At 39.5% G+C, this 20,389-nt stretch overlaps 1 protein-coding gene across 1 annotated transcript in view; it reads right to left on the bottom strand.

The window, feature by feature from the left end:
- Nucleotides 1-14,201, bottom strand: part of LOC149263215 (protein KINASE OF THE OUTER CHLOROPLAST MEMBRANE 1-like) — a 183,153-nt gene extending 168,952 nt beyond the window's left edge. Inside the window, exon 1 of the mRNA XM_089386960.1 lies at nucleotides 14,051-14,201. The gene's annotated coding sequence lies outside the window, so the exon portion shown is untranslated. The remainder of the gene's footprint in view (nucleotides 1-14,050) is intronic.
- Between the last annotated feature and the right edge of the window lie 6,188 nt (nucleotides 14,202-20,389).

Genomic DNA, 20,389 nt, shown 5'->3' on the forward strand with positions numbered 1-20,389 from the left:
AAGAAGCACAAAGACAGGGGGAGCATGATCACAAGCGGGAGTGTGATGGTTGCCATCAATGACAAAGGGGGAGATTGTTAAAAGAAGTTGTCATTGACGTCAAAGGCTATCCAGACTCCAAATGAAAGAGAAAGTTACATATTCAAATAACACATTTTGAGATATTATTTTTGGATTTTTGATGCCCCATTTGGATACCCTATCTTTGAATGCATCTTTACTCCATTTATCTAGCTCAAATGGAAGTATAACATATATGGTTGGAAATAGTGTTGCGGGGGAGCGCCTCCCCCTCCCCGATCCCACTCCCAATCCGTGCTCCGGGTGGGAGCGACTCGGGAGTAGGTCAGGAGCACGCTCCTTAAAAAAAAAACGCTCCCTGCCTTTTTGGGAGCGTTTTGCCTTTTTTGCAAAAAAAAATGCAATGATGTTCCAAATGCAATTTTTTTCAAAGAAACAAATAAGTTTTTAGTGGGGCAGCTTAATGATCAAGTCTATGGCCCTAGTATTGATATGCGATTCATGGTAATGTTAAATTCTTAAAGTAAAAGTGACATTCTCCTTGATCTTCATTTTCATCCTTTTACTTGAATTTTTAACATTACAATGAAATGACTCGAGATGTTTGAGAGTGGTTCCAACCTCATTGGATTTCATATGGAGAAAGTAGAATTTTATATTTCAATCAAAATCCAACAGACTTATCAGTTTTTCAGGATTTCAGGATTGCAATGTTTCCATTGAATTTTGTCATGTATTAGGGTATGGAACTCGTATTTAATCAAGAGCACCAATCCCTCTATGTACCTTGATTTTAGTGACATTGGTTGTCGAACTCCTCTATCATGACCCTCCTAAAAATGTACGCATCACTCAAACAAAATCTTGACTTGACATGCTATGCTTTTTCTAGCTTATGTTAATGCTTAGAGGGCGATATTAATGACAAATATCCCTATACAAATACAGAGGTAATGACAAAGATACCTCTAGATATTAATGCTTAGAGGGTGATATTAATGACAAAGATCCTGATTTTCCAACAAGACTAAAAAATTAGACATTTCTCGTGGTGGCAAGAGGCCCAAGCATAAGCAATAGATAATAGATTTACTTGTCTTTTCTAGTTTCTAGTAGTTTTTATAACTATTGACTCTTTCATATTTATTATGATATGTTTTTATACAATATATGAAAATTTAAGTTTGAAGTTGGCAATTATAACTCATTAGTAATGAATTATGAATATCATGCTTCATGAAAGTTGAAAGTTGTTTCATTTCATTTTATAACATTTCATTTCACGTTAGATATTATTTGTTGTAATGGTTACACTTAGCTTACAAGTACAACTTTGGTGATCAATGATGATAAATGTTATATATTGAATTTTGAGAGCTTGAAACTTTAAGATTGATGAATCATGAGACTCAATATGTTGTATGTTACTATGTTACTAACTTGTGGACGTGGTTGATGAAGATTATAACTTCTAGATGATTGTTGTTATATGGTTCAATCTATGTTTTTTTATGTTTTTTATATCTAATTCATCATTCTACATGTTTTTGTTGACATATATGTATCAAAATATAAAAATATAAAATATATATATATTATATAAAAAACGCTCCAGGATTCGCTCCCAAACCAGGAGTTTCTGAAAATGTCGCTCCCGCTCCCAAGTAACACTAGTTGGAAAACTTATTTTGAGACCTTTCCAATGGTATATGGCACTCCCTCTAACTCCTCACAGTAGAGGAGAAATGATTTTTTGTAATATTCCTAATTAGCAATGGCTAATTGGAATATTCGATTTTGCTCAATTTTGCCTTCTATAGTTATTAATAAATAAATAAATAAAAGTGAGGAAAAGGGGACATAACTCACTTTATGAATAAAGTCACTCCCTAGTAGCACAATGTTGTAACTTAAAAGGGGAGCCAAGGGGGCCCAAGGACCACGTAGAGAAGGGGCCCACGTAGACACTTGGAGGGACTGTGCAGATGAGAAGGAACGCGTGGCAAGAGAGAGGCTATGTTGGAGGAGGTGGCCTTAGGGTTTTGAGAGAGGCCAGCGCTATAAAGGAGAGAGAAGCCTCCTCATTTTGATCATTCGATTATGTTGCATTTGAACTAGTCACTTCGACTTAGAGCACGCTGGTTGTTTAGCCTGTCTGCAGCACTGTTTAGTGCATCGAGTGTCTTCATTCGGAGAACTCACCCTTAGCCCCGGAGAACTTCGAGTGCCTGCTCGGGCAAGGCAGTTTCAGCAGTATTTTTCAGGAGGAGAGATTTCTGGAGTTGAGTAGGAGCTGAGCATTTCGATGACTGCGCAGTCTTGAGAGGGGAGGACGCAGTTACTTTTGGTAGGAGCTCCGGATTGGGGTTTTGTGGAGGATTTGAGCTTGGAGATTGAGCAAGGGATCAGCCCTTACATATTGGAGGATTTTGGCAGAGTTTCGGGTAGAGTTTTGGAGGATTCTCTTCAGGAGCAGTGCAGAGCCTTGAGGGATTGCGTAGATCCCCAAGGGGGTGATTTTCGGGGATCAGCTATTTTAGAAAAGCTTTCTGGGCTTTTCTGGGTTTATTGAGCAGAGGCTGATTCCAGAGTTTCAGCTTTTTCTGAGGAGGGGAACAGCCCCAAATCCTCATTTGATTCCAGCAGTAACAGTAGCACAGCAGTTCTCCAACAGTTTGGACGCAGTTCAGAGAGACTCCATTTCCTTACCATTCTGAGTGTATTTATTCACTTGCCTTGTGCAAGTCGAGGTGCTACTTGTTTGATCACCTCTTGTACTCTTTCCATTACTCAGTATAATAAAATGGCTTAGCATTTCTCTCTGCATTTCTCAAGTATCTGCTTATATTCCATGTATACATTATTGTATGTTGCACTACTGTTATTTTTGTTTTATCTCTTTGAGCACCCCAGCTACTATATTGCTTGTGTTTGAGGGATACCCCTGATAGGGGATATTACAGTGGTATCAGAGCATAGATCTGACTCAGCCTATGGAGCTAGCAATCTATGACACCGAGGGAGAAGCCCTACATCTGCTACAGAGGTAGGAAATACAGAGATATTGAGCATAGGTTGGAGAACACCTATGGAGAGGGAGACTGTGTTCGGGTGGTGGACACAGCACAAGAGGAGCCTGTGGTGAGCACAGAACAGGAGGAGCCTGTGGTGGATGCAGAGCAGGAGGATCCGATGGCAGATGATGACGGGAAGAAATTTGCGGACATGCTCCTCAAATTAGTGCAGGATCTGTCGAGGCAGATCGAGGTGATGGGGCAGAGATTCATGGTGGTGGAGGCTAGACAACGTGAGAGCCCATGGGTTTTCTAGGTTTGAAAGGGATCGGGTGCATCTCACCATTTGCCAAAGCAAGGTGCCACTCAGCGTGATACTACTCAGCAGGTGGCCTCACATGCCCCTATACGCTCTACCATGCCCACTTTCCTAGGAGCAGACACGGGGGCCGGAGCACAGCAGGAGGCAAAGCCCATTCATATAGGCAATTATTTTGCGGAGTACCAGGCCTATGGGCAGGAGTTCAGGGATGCTCTCTCATTCAGAGACTTTGTTCAGCTCCAACGGGATAGTAGACCCCGCGATCATCACAGAGGATACCGGCATTATCATGATGGAGACACCCACTGCATAGCTAGTAGATTTCACTTGCCTACGTTTGATGGCTCATCAAACAGTTCGGCAAAGTCTTGGGTGGAGAAGCTGGACATTTATTTCCACCTTAACCAGATGTCAGAGGCAGAGGCCATCAAGGTGGCGACATTACATTTGGATGGTGAGGCCCAAGACTGGTGGTTCCATGGGTTGGTTACACTCGGACACTCCACAGTGACAACATATGCCGAGTTCACCAGGAGACTGATGGAGAGGTTTGGCCGGAGGAATCCGGAACAGCACTTTGTTGAGCTGACGAGGCTCAAACAGACCGGGAACCCAGAGACTTATATTGCAGACTTCTTGAGGATTTCAGTGATGGTGCCAGATCTATCCGCGGCACGGAGGATCTACATGTTTGTTGAGGGGTTAGCAAAGCCACTTCGGGGTCTAGTCAGATCCACTAGACCAGCCACACTCCAAGATGCTATTAGTAGGACCCGAGACTTACAAGATGCCTTACCTAGGACCCGGACACCTTACCCCCAAAGACAGGCTTTCCAGCCTAAGGGGAAGGATGTGAGGATTCCGCCTCCAAAGGGGAATCCAAGACGAGCACGGATTGATGACGATGCCAGGAGGGAGTTGAAGAAGAAGCTGTTGTGCTTTACCTATCAGGAGTCGTGGGCACCGGGACATAGATGTGTTGCTGGCAAAGCACATTTTATTGATGTCTTCTCCAAGAGCAGCGAGGAAGAGGACAAGGAGGATGATGTGGAGGTAGGAAATAGTCAATGCCGCGCAGGATCCTTTACCACCTCCACCACCACCAGCAGGTGGTGCAGCCTTTGCACCTACCAGAGGGGCCCTTGCAACATTGCGAGGAGTTCCCAAGTATCTGACGCTGCGCGTACCGGGGACAGTACGTGGCCAGCGAATATTAGTTTTGGTTGACAGTGGGGCAACCCACAACTTCATCGATGCACAGATGGTTGAGCGGAGAGGTATACAGACAGAGAGCTTCGATGACTTTTCAGTTTTGGTCCCAAGATATCAGACCATGGTGTGTGCTCGTTATGTTCCAGAGTTATCAGTGACGATGGGCACCTACACACTGATTGACCACTTTTTCGTGGTCGATATTCCGGACACCAACATGATACTGGGTGTTCAATGGCTTATCACTCTAGGGAAGGTCACGACAGATTGGAAGGCCCTAGAGATGGAGTGGGATGATGAGAAGACAAGGAGGCATGAGAAGATACAGGGACAGCACACATATCCGCCTCAGACTGTTTCGGCTCATCGGATGGAGGCAATCTTCCGAAAGAGAGACGTAGAGTGGGCAATGGAGCTGCGTGCATCAAAGGCAGGGACTACAGGGCAGACGGTGCACCCAAAGATACAGTCCATCCTTGACCAGTATGCCACAGTGTTTGGGGAGATTCCGCTGGGACAGCCACCGAACCGGGGGTTTGAGCACACCATTGAGCTTGAGCAAAACATACAGGTAGTGATTACTACCCCCTGTAGGCATCCCAAGGCCTATGAGGACAAGATTGAGCGGGCCATTCAGGAGTTGCTGGCTCTTGGGCACATTCGGCCAAGCACGAGTCCTTTTGCTTCTTCCGTGGTGTTGGTGAAGAAGAAGGGCAGCACATTGAGGATGTGCATTGACTATAGGGCCCTAAACAAGAAGACCCTAAAGAACAGGTACCCCATACCCAGGATCGATGAGTTGGTGGATGAGTTGAGAGGAGCACGGTTCTTCTCAAAGATTGACTTGAGATCTGGGTACCATCAAATTCGCGTGAGGGAGCAAGACATTCCCAAGACCGCCTTCAAGTGTCACTATGGGCACTTTGAGTTTTTGGTGATGCCCTTCGGGCTAACCAACGCCCCAGCTACATTCCAGTCCTGCATGAATCACATCTTCCGCAGTCACTTAAGGAAGTTTGTGTTGGTGTTCTTCGATGACATTCTCATTTACAGCAGGACTTGGGAGGAGCATCTCCAGCACATTGAGACAATGTTGTGCATCTTGGAGGAGCAGCAGTTCTATGCCAAGCTCTCCAAGTGTGAGTTTGGGTTGACGGAGATGTTGTACTTCGGACACATCATAGGGGTGGACGGAGTGAGAGTCCACGAGGAGAAGATCAGGGACATCAGAGATTGGCCGGAGCTAAGGAATGTGACAGAACTCCGCGAATTCATTGGTATTTGTACTTACTACTGGAAGTTCGTCAAGAGTTTCTCACAGCTTGCTGCACCCCTGACAGATTTGACAAGGAAGGGGGCATTCAGTTGATCGGATACAGCGCAGCGAGCCTTTGACAGGCTCAAGGAGGTTATGAGCAGATGCCCAGTGCTTGTATTACCGGATTTTTCGCAGCCATTCGTTTTGGAGTGTGATGCGTCGGGAGAGGGGATCGGCACAGTGTTGATGCAGGGAGGTCACCCTATAGACTTTGAGAGCCGGAAGCTCCTTCCGCATGAGAGGTTGTATTCTATATACGACAAGGAGATGCTGGCCATTATGCATGCATTGGCCAAATTCCGGCAATATTTAGTGGGTAACAAGTTCAGGGTGAGGACTGATCACAACAGCCTCAAGTTCTTTTTGGAGCAGAAACAGCTATAGGAGAGGCAGTAGAAGTGGATCAGTAAGATCCAAGCGTATGACTTCAACATTGAGTATGTCAAGGGTAAGAACAACGTGGTAGTAGATGCCCTTTCACGTAGACCAACCACGTTGTCTCTTATGAGCGTGGACACAAACTGGAGGGCTCGACTCTTAGTAGAGTACTCCAAGGACAGATTTGCATGTGAGATTCTGGATGGGCAGGTGGCAGATGACAGGTACAGGGTGATCGATGAGATCATCTACTCTAGGGACCGGATCTTCTTGACTAAGGGATCTCAGCTCAAGAAGAAGATACTTCAGGCATCACATGATTCACCATTGGTCGGCCATCAAGGGTTTACCAAAACCTACAGGGCCATTAGAGAGAGGTTCTCATGGAAGGGCCTCAAGGAGGACGTATTCTAGGGTTCTCATGGAAGGGCCTCAAGGAGGACGTATTCTAGCGTATCCGGGAGTGCGATGTTTGCCACAAGAACAATGGGGAGATGAGCCATCCTGCAGGATTATTGCAGCCTCTTCCCATTCCAGAGGGGAAATGGGAGAGTATTTCGATGGACTTCATCACAGGGTTGCCCATGGTGCAGGGCAAGGATTGTATCTTTGTCGTCGTTGATCGACTGACAAAGTACGCACATTTTTTCGCCATATCCGCACACTACACAACAGCACAGGTGGCCGAGCTATTCTTCAGAGAGGTCTTCAGGCTACATGGTCTTCCTAAGACCATCATCAGTGACAGGGACAACCGTTTCATGGGCGGGTTTTGGCAGGAGCTTTTCCGGTTGGTGGGGACGGAGTTGACACCGAGTACCAGTTATCACCCACAGACGAACGAGCAGACAAAGATAGTTAATAAGTGGCTGGAGGGCTACTTGCGTAACTATGTCAATGGGCAACAGCGAGCATGGCTGAAGTGGTTGCATCTGGGGGAGTACTGCTACAACACTACACATCACATGTCCATTGGTATGTCACCATTCTATGCTTTGTATGGATATCATCCTTTATCTTTTGCTGACGTGATGTTTGGTGCTAGCAAGGCTCCGAGAGCCAAGATTTGGATCCAAGAGAGTCAGGATATCCTCCGAGCTCTCAAGGATAATATGGCTACAGCGCAGAACCAGCAGAAGTTGTATGCTGACAGGGGTCGGGTGGAGAGACAGTTTGAGGTAGGGGACTTGGTCTACCTACGATTACAGCCATACCGACAGTTGTCACTGAAGCAGAAAGGAGCTGATAAGCTCAAGCCCCGCTTTTATGGGCCATACAAGGTGATACGCAGGATTGGACAGGTTGCATATGAATTGGAGCTGCCCCAAGGCAGCAAGATTCATAACGTTTTTCATGTATCATGCCTGAAGAAGGCATTGGGGCAGCAAGTGACAGTGACAGATGAGCTACCACCCACGGATGATGAGGGGCATTTGGTGTTGCAGCCAGAGGCTATTATTGATACCAGGGAGAGGCAGCTACGGAGCAAGACGGTCCATGAATTCTTGGTGAGGTGGAAGAATTTACCAGATGAGGATGCCACTTGGGAGAGTGAGAAAATTTTGCAGCATCCATCACTTCAATTGCTTGAGGACAAGCAACATTTTGCCGAGGGAGACTGTAATATTCCTAATTAGCCATGGCTAATTGGAATATTCGATTTTGCTCAATTTTGCCTTCTATAGTTATTAATAAATAAATAAATAAAAGTGAAGAAAGGGGGACATAACTCACTTTATGAATAAAGTCACTCCCTAGTAGCACAACGTTGTAACTTAAAAGGGGAGCCAAGGGGGCCCAAGGACCACGTAGATAAGGGGCCCACATAGACACTTGGAGGGACTGCGCAGATGAGAAGGAACACGTGGCAATAGAGAGGCTACGTTGGAGGAGGTGGCCTTAGGGTTTTAAGAGAGGCCAACGCTATAAAGGAGAGAGGAGCCTCCTCATTTTGATCATTCGATTATGTTGCATTTGAGCTAGTCACTTCGACTTAGAGCACGCTGGCTGTTTAGCCTATCTGCAGCATTGTTTAGTGCATCGAGTGTCTCCGTTCGAAGATCTCACCCTTAGCCCCGGGGGACTTCGAGTGCCTGCTCAGGCAACGTAGTTTCAGCGATATTTTTTAGGAGGAGCGATTTCTGGAGTTGAGGAGGAGCTGAGCATTTCGATGACTACGCAGTCTTGAGAGGGGAGGACGCAGTTACTTTTGGTAGGAGCTCCGGATTGGGGTTTTGTGGAGGATTTGAGCTTGGAGATTGAGCAAGGGATCAGCCCTTGCATATTGGAGGATTTTGGCAGAGTTTCGAGTAGAGTTTTGGGGGATTCTCTTCAGGAGCAATGCAGAGCCTTGAGGGATTGCGTAGATCCCCAAGGGGGTGATTTTCGAGGGTCAGCTATTTTAGAAAAGCTTTCTGGGCTTTTCTGGGTTTATTGCGCAGAGGCCGATTCCAGAGTTTCAGCTTTTTCTGAGGAGTGGAACAGCGCCAAATCCTCATTTGATTCCAGCAGTAGCAGCAGCACAGCGGTTCTCCAGCAGTTTGGATGCAGTTCAGAGAGAGGCCATTTCCTTACCATTCTGAGTGTATTTCTTCACTTGCCTTGTGCAAGTCGAGGTGCTACCTGTCTGATCACCTCTTGTACTCTTTCCATTACTCAGTATAATAAAATGGCTTAGCATTTCTCTCTGCATTTCTCGAGTATCTGCTTATATTCCATGTATACATTATTGTATGTTGCACTACTGTTATTTTTGTTTTATCTCTTTGAGCACCCCGGCTTCTATATTGCTTGTGTTTGAGGGATACCCCTGATAGGGGATATTACATTTTTTGAATATTCACCATACATTTTGCCAATTGCACAAGCTAGTCCAGCAGTGGACAAGTCGACCTAGTCTAGACCCTAAATGCACTATAAATAGGTGCAAGAAGGAGCATTTCAAGTCATTCACTCAGGAAAGTTCGAATTTGTTCAAACAAGCGAAGAAAAGGAGTTATGAGGTTCATATCTAATGAACTAGAAGTGAAGAGGAGTTTATTTGGATAGACTTTCAGGGAAGGATTTTTGGCACATTTTTGAAGGGTTTTTCGCTAAAGTTACCAGGATTCGAATACGGATACAGGTATGGATCCGCCAGTGTTTTAAAAGGTCAAGATCCGAATACACGAAGGAAATAAGAAGTACAAACAATATAAATATATTTTTTATAATTTTAAAAATAAAAATTATAAATTTTATAATATATAGTTCATATATATTTGTAAAATGTAATACTTATATAAAACAATTAATGTATTGCATTAATAAACTTAAAATTAATATATTATTTATGTATTAAATAGTAAGTATTCATACAAATTAAATAGTTTATAATTAATGTAAAACATAATATTTACTATTATAAAAATTATTATTATTATAAATTACCTATTATAAAAACTATTCAATTATTATAAATTAAATTAAAGGGACACAAACTATTTAGATTCCTTTATAAAGTGAAATGGATTAGGGATTTAATAAGATAATCTATTTGAGACCAAACACTTGGGATCTAGGATTTTAAAATTCACATTAAGTGTTTTGTCGATAAAATAAGTTTATGTCGAACCTAGCCGGCTAATAATTGTGTGACACACCAATGGGTTTTTCAATAATATGTCAAATGTCCCAACACACATTTATTAATAGGTCTGCGCATGTTGTGACCCGACTGTCCGACCAGCACACCTTCCTTTTCTTTTTCAGACTTTTTTATTAAGCCGCAAGAGAGCACATTTCATTTTGCAAGTCTTGCTTATTATGAAGGGTCCATTCTTCCAAAGTGGGTCATACTGTCAAATGTTACAACAGATATTTATTAATAGGTTTGCACATGTTGTTACTAGATTGGTCCGACTGACACACCTTCATTTGCATGATCGATCAAGACGTCGCCATAGAACACACATGATTTTGTAGTTCTTGCTTACTACAAAGGATCCATTCTTTTCGTAAGTAGCTCTTAAAGTGCACAAATGGAATCCCAGTAAATCAGGATCTAAATCTGTACCTGATCCGGGGATCTGCGAATCCAACTATCCAATCCCACGGATGGTAACATAGGTTTTTGGCTTATTTTGGAAGGGTTTTTTGACTTATTTTGAAAGGATTTTTGGCACACCTTTTGAAGGTTTTTGGCCCTGGTTAGAAGGTTGATTGCAAGAATGTTCTTGAGGGCTGAATTATGTCCCCTTTGAAGGCCAAATTTCAGATATGTATAGAGGGCCGAATTCCAGTGTGGAAGGCCAAATTTCAGACCTGTGTGGAGGGTTGAATTCTAGTGTGGAAGGCCAAATTTCAAATTTTTGTAGAGGGCCGAATTCCAGTGTGGAAGGCCAAATTTCAGATCTATGTAGAGGGTTGAATTCCAGTGTGGAAGGCCAAATTTCAAGCTTGTCCTGATAGTAGTGACTTGTCCCTATTGAAGTCAAATTACAGGACTGAAGTTCCGGTCCAAGGAAGGTCGAACTCAAGCCTGTTTTGAGGACTAAATTTTGGTGTGTGAAAAAGATGAGTTTCAAGTCTGTTTTGAAGATCTAACATTGTCCTCTATTGAGAAGGTCAAACCCTGTGAGAGTTATAGAGGCCGAGTTCTACTGATAAGGAGGTCAAGTTCTGTTGATAAGGAGGCCAAGTTCAAGGATCATTTGTTAAGGGAGGTTTTGTTGCTAAGAAGAGCGTGTTTAGGAATCTAAGGGCATGTGTGAAGGACAAAGGAGGAGCTACCAGAAGGGCAGATTTTCTTTGACTAATATTGACTCTTATACAAGCTTTACTGCTAATAAATCAGGGAGTTGGTGCTTCCTTTTAGTTGGTGTTGATAGATCAGGGAGTTGGTGCTTCCTTTTAGTTGGTGTTGATAAATCAGGGAGTTGGTGCTTCCTTTCAGTTGGTGCTAATAAATCAAGGAGTTGGTGCTTCCTTTCAATTGGTGTTGATAAACCAGGGATTCGGTGCGTCCTTTCAATTGGTGCTTCTAAATTTGAATGTACTCTTTATATATATTAAGAAAATCATTTTGTGGTTTTCATGTAAAAATTTCTTTGTTTTGTATATTTATGTGCTTTGCTTTATACTTGTGGGTAAATTTACAAGTTTTTGAAGTTAAAATTGTTAATATTGATTCACCCTCCTCTTAGTATTGTTGAATATTCCAACAGGTTGAAATCAAGCTTTTGTGGTGCCAAATAATATGTGGTCACAAAAGTATTATTGTTGTCATTCTTGCATTCTAACCATATATTGACTATGAACCACAAACTTACTTACAAATATGTTGTAACATGTGATTTAAAATGTCATTTATAAAACAAGCAATCACACCATGCTTCTTATGATATCATCACACTTGGTTCCAAGTTGACCACTTCTTCTCCTTGAGTAAGTCTAGGATTCGACAGCCATTGTGCTTGTGAGTTTCTACTAGAATAATCATGTCTAAGTCTAAAGCTTCAACTATTGGCCTAACCTATGAACCCTTTTCCATGTAGTATTGACATTTCCATGTCACAATTTTGAGCTTGCTTTGGGTCACAAGGGGCATATCCCTATATTTTCTAGTTGCACTTCAAAACTCTTGCACTTTGGCTCACCCATTTACCTTGTTGACTTACATCTTTGATCTCTTTTATTTTGTTTTGTTTCTCTTCTTGATGGATAGGAGTTAGGTCTTTGTCAACAAACCATTTTGAGCACTTGAGCTACCCTCTCCCCTTTGAAATTTGATTCCTATCTTATATGCTCCGACATAATATCTTCAATGGGCAACCTTTGCTTGCATGATCATGTTTTTCCCTACTAATTTTGCCACCTGGATTGCACTTGCCCAGCCCGTCACCTCCTTAAGAATGCCTCTCACTATCATTGGCAAGTCATCCTCACCACCTCTTGTTTTGACACATTTGACAATTATGTTGGTGAATCTATTTTGTGTTACCTAATCCTCAGGAACTATGCATTTTACTTCCCTTATCATGAGAATCTTGCTCATTGACACATCACATTGACCATCCACTCTCTCTAACCAAGTTTTGGAACGATGTCGACTCCTCAATGAATTTTGATTCGTGCTTAATCTCCCCTTCTTCTATGAGTGAATGCTTTTCTCTTAGTAGATGAGTAGTGTCTTCTAGTTGCTTATTGTATTGTTTCAGGTGTTGGTTTTCCAACTCAACTTTCTTGAGCTGGTCTTCAAGGTCAACAATGGCATCCTCTCTGCTACGATCTTGTCTTTTGAGATGTTGCTTATCCAAAACTTTAGACATTCAAGGTTCTCCCCCTCCTTTGAAATTGATTTTGATGTTGCTTATCCAAAACTTTAGACATTCAAGGTTCTCCCCCTCCTTTGAAATTGATTTTTTCTCACCAAAGACGCCATTCCTCCGACTGTTTTATGTATTTTAACAGATGCTGTTTCTCCAACTCAGCTTGTATTTTATATCTCCTTGGTAGAAAGCGAAGATTTGATTGACCACACACCAATATTGACACTTTTAATAGAATACGCGAGTCCTCCTCGCTGAAAGGATCAAGGAATACTCTTATTCCTCTCAAATTTTGTGCACGTGCAGAAGATTTAGTCACCCCCGTAGTAAAATGGAGATTGCCTCATTTAAAAATTAATAGTAATAACTTGAACTAGGCCCTTTTCTATTGGCCTTTACTCACTGGCCAGAAGGCAGAAAAGTGCAAGAAACTACCAGCAGAAAAAGTTGACCGTTTCCGGAGAAACAATTTCCGGTCTAGAAACGACAAAAAGATGCCAGAAACGGGCCACTTGGGTCCATTTTCTGTTAACATAGTTGTTAAGTGCAAGGATTTGACCATCTTTGAATAACTGGTATAATTTTCTCTCGTCCTTAAATAACCTCACAAGTTGCATTTCTTCTATTTCTTATTGTCCTAAAGTGACTAAGAGGTTTTTGAAATGTTATGGTGAGGTTTAAATTGCAAACCAAAAAACATTTTTAGCTCGCTGAGGTTTAATTTGCAATCAAAAAAACATTTTTAGCTCGCTAAGGTTTAATTTGCAAACAAACAAACATTTTTAGCTCGCTACCACACATCAATCTCTGCGAATCCGGTCCTAGATCGGATACAGCAAATTCTTAACAACTAAATTGCAGCATATGCTCTCAGGTACCTTAAATTAACTCGTCAAATATTCGAAAAAAAAGGGGGTGGGAAGAAAACAGTAAGCCGCTCCTCAAAATTGGTCAAAAATGTTCCTCTTTTTACAGAAAACAAAGTAAAGCAGTTATTACAAGATGCTTATGCGAAGAAGAAAAATATACTGCACGTTTTCTATTTAAAGAATTCAGTGGAATGCTATTAATACATCAGAAGTAGGATAAACATTGCAGCCGTGGCCGTTCATCTAATTAAACAGACTGCCAGCTCCAGCAAAGCCTCCTAATGGCAAAACCTAGCTATTTCAACTCGTTTCGGAAATTAAGCCAAAAATTTATCCCAAAATAAAATTTCAGCATAATCATAACCTGTCTTCTGCTCCGAGTAGCCGCAATTCGCTTGCAATTTCTGAAATTTCGACCAATTTAGGCAGATAAAATCGGCCGACCAAATGAACAAAAGCGATCTACAGACTCGGCGGGATGGAGGTGAATCAGAGGAGAGGAAAACCTTGACCTTGAAAAAGCACAGCTGTGGATACCGTCACTTGGAAAATAAATCAGCGAGGGTAAGCAGATGAAAGAGCCGTGGAAACTGTCATTTGGAATTTACCATCGGTGCTTGTTATCACTTTAGGTTGCAGATTATCTCGCGCCTCGGGAAAGCAGCTGAAAGCTCGATGCATGACCATGTCAGTGCGTAATCTGTATGTCTTGGAGTCAATTATTGCTGTTTGGTTGTTTGATGGCCTTTCGAATTGGATTGGAAGTTGTAATCGTTTATTTTATTTTTATATAGACTGTGGTATCTCGAGTAGTAAAAATAATATCATCTTTGTCATGAAACAATAGAGTTAAAAGAGGAAAAGTAAAAGGATTGAGATAATGTTTTCATATGTATGTTTCAAGTCTTTTTCTCCAAATTATTTTTAACTTAGTTTTAATGTTTGTATATGTATGTTTCATATTTCTTTCCAAATCATGTTTTAACTTTATTTTAATAACACAAATTACATTGAGTAAGGAATATGTAACTTTGAGGAAGTAAAAGTATTGAGATATGAAAATGATTGAGATAATGTTTTCGTATGTTTCAAGTCTTCAATTCTAAATTAAGTTTTAACTTAATTTTAATGTTTTTATATTTATGTTTCAATTATTTTTTTCCAAATCATTTTTTAATTTAATTTTAATAATAATAAAATATATTGAGTATGGAATATATATTTAATTTAATTTTAATAATAATAAATATATTAAGTAAGAAATATATAATCTTTGAATTTTTGAAAAGTATTATTTTTTAGTTTTATTTTCGAGATAATTAATTAAAGATTTGATTTTTTTAGTTTATTTGTCATTTAAACTTGTATTGATGTAAGGTTTGTTGACTATAATTTTAGGGAATAAATTAAAATATGATAAAGAGAAGAGTAAATTAAAATATGATAGAGAGAGTGTTTATCATGATTTATCTAACATATTCATGCCCAGGGACCAATGTTTAGTGATATTATTTTTGTAATTTTTTGTAAGAGCTCACTCATTGTTTTAGCAACTTTGCATTTGTTGACTATGATAAATAGGTTTACACAAAAGGGCAACTTATAAAGTGGTATTTCTTACATGTCTATATCATAATTTCAAATCCTTTTTAGAGTAAGTGGAACATGGGATCTCAAATCCTCTTTGGAGTAGGTGGAATGTGGGATTGATTCATTGTTCCACCTCATTGACATTGATATTAACAAACCACCCTTACATAACTTTTAAGTAGATATTCTTGATATGTGTATTCATATTGTGATTTATAAAGGCTACCTAAATTCACGTGGTTCAAGCCTACAAAGTTTCTTTCTTCCAAACTTTGGCAATACCTCAACATGTATCCCTAATGTGGTGGTGGACTCATTCAACCATAAGGTACAATAATATCAAATTAGCTTGTAGCCTAAGAGTCGCTTTTACTCAATGTAAAGTTTTTTCCCACTACCTCCACATTAAAATGGATCATCATATTCTTTAGATGCACTATATTTGCATGACCTGCTCCTTAGAGCCTAACACAAGGACCACTTTATATTTCAATGTTGTCCGTACTACCAGATTAGAAGACAGTTATTTGATTTGTTCAAAGATCCTATTACCTATCTCCAAGCAATCATGGCTTATGAGGAGTGAAGATGTTTAGCCCTCTTGTTTCAAGAGATGTTCGACCTTCATCAACAACATATTAGAGGCCAACACCCATAACTAACATGCACCAGGTTAATTGCATCTTACTTCGAGGGGGCATATGGCCAACTTCTATGCTTACATGATAGCCCTATGAGATGTCATAAACCCAATCATTGGTATAGCCTCACATCCATCATGCATTTCTTCATGGACTTGAACATTAGAAGTCCTTTAAAGCAAAATGTCAGAGCTAAGGAACATCCTTCTTCTAGAGCATCTTCATCGTTCCCTATCTCATTAGGTTATTCCCAATTTGTTTTTCTTCTTTTTGCTTCTTGTAAAATATTGTTCGCTTAGCATATACTTTTGCCCACCCCTTGTCATCTTTATAAATTATGTTTACGTGGGCCAATTTTAATATTTGTGGACCCATAATGTGTAGACCAATTGGTTTGAATGGAGTTTAGTCCCCTCCAGATCTCAGGTTCAAACTTCATTGGTAGGGGTTGAGGATGGAAGTCTTTTTTGGGGGAATTAAACTATCTTAAGGGGTGTCCAAGCTCAATTGACCTTCGCACAATCTTGGTGATAGAAGCCCACTAGTGAGTAGATCATTATTTCATCCACTATATATATATATATGGGTGTTGCCTAAATATGCTACTTTTTGGAGTTTTTGAGTGGAACTGAGAAATTTGTTTTGGCCAAATCTTTTTTTTTGTCCTTTAAAATAGGTTTTTGAACATATATGGATTCAACACCCTAAAAACCTGAGGCGCTCAGATTGTGGAGAGTTTACGACTCAAACTTGTGATTCCAATACATTCCTATTAGATTTTGGACAAATTAGACTTGAAAATATGCCAAAAACCATCCAAAACATAAAACAAATAGACTATAACAATATTGATATTAATATAATATATATTAATTAAAAATAAATAAAAATAATATTAATATAATATTACTTGAAACCTAATTTTCTCTCTCCTTCCCTAAGACATGGCCGGATACCATCATTCTCGTTCTATCATTGTCTCATACCTTTATTTATACATTCCATTGAGATCTGTCTTATACACTTATTGATCTATCTTGATGATAAGCCACCATGGATGGTTTGAAATATCGATTCAAACAATAATGAATGTAATGATCCCAGAAAATAACTCTACACAACACAAATCACAAAAACCCAAAAACAATTAAAATAAAAATAATTAATTAAAATACATTTTAATCTAAAATTTTATTAAAAAAAAATTGACATTAATTTTTAAAAATCAAAATTAACATAACCATTTAAAATTACAAAATATATATATAATAAATAAAATCATCTTTAATATAAAATAATTTTGTATTGTATTGATAAAATTTATATTTGGTTTATCCCGAAATTCAACAATCCGTCAATTTTCGTGGCTCCCAGCCAAAGTACACTGTCCTACTAAAAGCGTTGAAATGTAAACTGTCCTAAAAGCATAGAAATGTAATACTCTTCCTAAAAGCATAGAAATGTAATACTCTTCGTAGATGTTTTCCAGTTTCTGTCTCTCCGTGCCTCCTAATTAAAATACGCTCAACTAACAACATTGAAATCGAATATTCTCTTGGTAGATGTTTTCCAATTTCTTAAAATGTTTTAGAATTTGATACGACACAATGTACTTTTAAAGTAATTTAAATATTATAAAATATTAATAATAAATAATATAATAAATTTAGATTTTAAATTATTATTTATTATATTTTAAATTTAATATTTTTATTAAATAATTATATTACATTTTTTTATCAAGTTGAGTTTAAGTTAAGGTTGGTTCTTGTTTTAGATGGAAGAAGATAGATCAACCACAGTGAAATGCTTATCACTAGAATTGTGTGAGGCTCGATCCAACACTTCTTTGGAAGTTTAATTTGCCCAAAATGACTTCCATCATCAACCGCTCCCATGAGTTGTGAGTTTTTAAGTATTAAACAAAAGAGTTGTGATTTTATTATTTAATATGTCAATTATAAAGTATAAAAATATGTATTATTTATAATTAATTCAAGGGTGGCAGGAGGGGCAGGGATTCTCTTCAATCTCGATGAAGATCAGGGAATAAAGTTTAGCGGGGTCCTAGGTCAAAAAATGAACCTAATTACAATTCAACATATTGATTCAGGGTCTCTTTGTAAGAATAATCTTGTTTCCTGCCTCCTTCGAAGAAGCACTCTGTAGACATTCTCGAACAAGGCCTATTTTCATATCCTTTGATGTCAAAACAGAGAAGCTAACACACAAACCAACCTTGCCACTGGACTAGAAGAAGGGTAATGCAATATAAATTGTTCTTTAAACTAGTAGTGCTCCCATGAATTTTATCAAAAGGATTTATTGTCTCATCTCTTCCCCCAAAATTGAAGGTTTAGAACCATACAAACATTATAAGAATAATATTGGGCTCCCATCCAAGTCTTCTCTTGTGGAGAATCGCCCCATGAATAATAGGTGGCATCGCGTACAGGTATTTTCAATTGAAGTGGCAACTCAAGTGTATGAAATCAATGGGTTCATTTACTCTTAGCATGTGAAGAGGCTCACGTTCGGACTTCGTGCTCCTTTGCTTCAATTTTCGTACTTAGTCTGATGGCAATTTGAGGAAAGGAATTTATGAAGCATGGAATGATGACATCTTCTGAAGCGTGGGATATCACAATAGTGAAGGTTACATTAATGGAAAGTGAGCTAATGCTTATGTCAAAAAAATTGGTTCAATGGGATACATATGGGTGTCTTTGTGGCATCATTTTCGTCTAGAGCATTCCTTGATCCTCCATCCCCTATGCAAAGTATGTCTTGCAAGAGTGTTGGAATTGCACCAAACCCTCTCTTCATCACAAGAACAGGTTTGAAACTTTTGGGACTCTTCATTTCTAAATTTCATCTCCACTGTAGTAAATCCTTGGTATAATTTGGTAGCGAAAAGTGTTTATGCTCCGAGGGATCTTCAGAGCATAAATTAGAAAGTTCAATTTTCATTAAGAGTGCTTCCTAATTCTCATCGAAAGGATTCTTAGTTGCTCTGCGTGTATATCGCCACATCTTGAGTTCGCAGAGGGGGTCTATTGCATGGCACTTTGGTTTGGTGTCCCAACTCTCCTTCTTGTTTACAATGTTTCCTCTTAAGTTGGTCAGTGGATATCTTTATTTTTTGGAGTCCTTTAGGTTGGTGTCATGCCTATTTACCTCTCCCTTCAGGCAAGGGTTGTGTGTCTAGTAGTCTAATCAACAGAAGCATGATGAACCACAATGATAAGCCTTTCGGTCTTCCCATCCCAGGCAATTGTAGCCTACACCCTCTTATTAACATCTACGAATATATTTAAGCTTTGCGCCAACAAATTCACCAACAATCAAACAACATACTCTTCCTGACTAAGGAGGTCCATCAACACCAAGTCATAATAGCGCAGTTGGAAGACAAATTGGACTGGATACACTGAAATATCGTTGACCTTTAGTTTCAGAGGGCTTAAGATGAAAATTGCAACATAGTGAGCAGTGCCCCTAGTGGCCCTTCGAACAAAATGTCCATCGATCCCCTTCTGGAAGCTATGTCAACTCATATAAATGCATTTTGTTATGTGGACAATTTTGTCGTGCATATAGTAGTAGCAATCTTTGTTTTTGGTATGATTAGAGTAGCAGGCTTGATGTAGATTTCGATTTTTCACTTCAACCCTTCTTCAGAAATTTTTTCTACTAGAGCAAAATGTAAACTTTCTCATTTATTTTGTGTCGAATGGGCGCCAACTTAATATAACTCCTCATCTTTGTCAAAAAACAAAACAAAAAAATATGAAAAAAAATTAAAAATTAAAAATAAAATAAATAAATAAATAAATAAAATAATAATAAATAATAAATAATAAAAATTAAAAATTAAAAATTAATGGGTTTTTTTATATGTAACGGAAGTCCAAAAAAACTCAATAGTAGAATCCACCTTATATGGGGTGGGGAATGAAGATCAATGGTCGGAGGGTGCAGTTCCACCATCGTCACCCCACTCAATAGAGGGGGGAGACTTGGCCACCTCCCTCCCACATATGTTTATCTCATGGCAAGGATGGTCATTCACACATCCAATCTCATTATTCTTGCATGAATGTTAGAGGGTGTTAGTCGGAAGAATAATATCAAAGGTGTTAATTCCATAATGGAACCTGAGAGTGGGATAGAGTTAAGTATCTACAACTCAAACTCAATATGAACGAGGTTTTCTCTATGGAATTTGACCATTGGAGAGGGGTTTCCATAGGTGTAGCATTTTTTCTTTTATTTTTTTTTAGGGGGTAAGGACCAAGTCCTCTTGACCAAGTGTTGTCGATGCTACAATACCCTCCATAAATTTCACTACATTCAAATTTTGGAGCCTACTTCACCATCGTATCTAATGTCGCTTTGGTCATCAAGTGTCGTTCAGGTTATCCTATGTACTTCAAGTGTTCTTGATTGTTCTCATGTGTCGTCGCACAAGTTAGAACATCTTTAGTGCATTTCATGGTCAAGACACCTTTGTTATTACAAAACGACACTTTTTGGTCGAAGTTGCACACACTTTGTTCATTGTACTTGGGAAATGTATGTAAAGTGGCGTTTTGATGTATATTTATCCTTGTTGAAGCTTTTCTAAGTTTTCTTGATGTGTAGCACACGATTTTATGTCTGACTTCAGCATGTTCACTCCTTGTCCCATCTTACAGACTTAGACAAATTTTGGTT

The sequence above is a fragment of the Pinus tabuliformis genome, chromosome 6 (assembly GCF_031772625.1).
Source record: "Pinus tabuliformis cultivar Carrire ecotype Pingquan chromosome 6, CPIR1, whole genome shotgun sequence".
NCBI classification, from domain to species: domain Eukaryota; kingdom Viridiplantae; phylum Streptophyta; class Pinopsida; order Pinales; family Pinaceae; genus Pinus; species Pinus tabuliformis.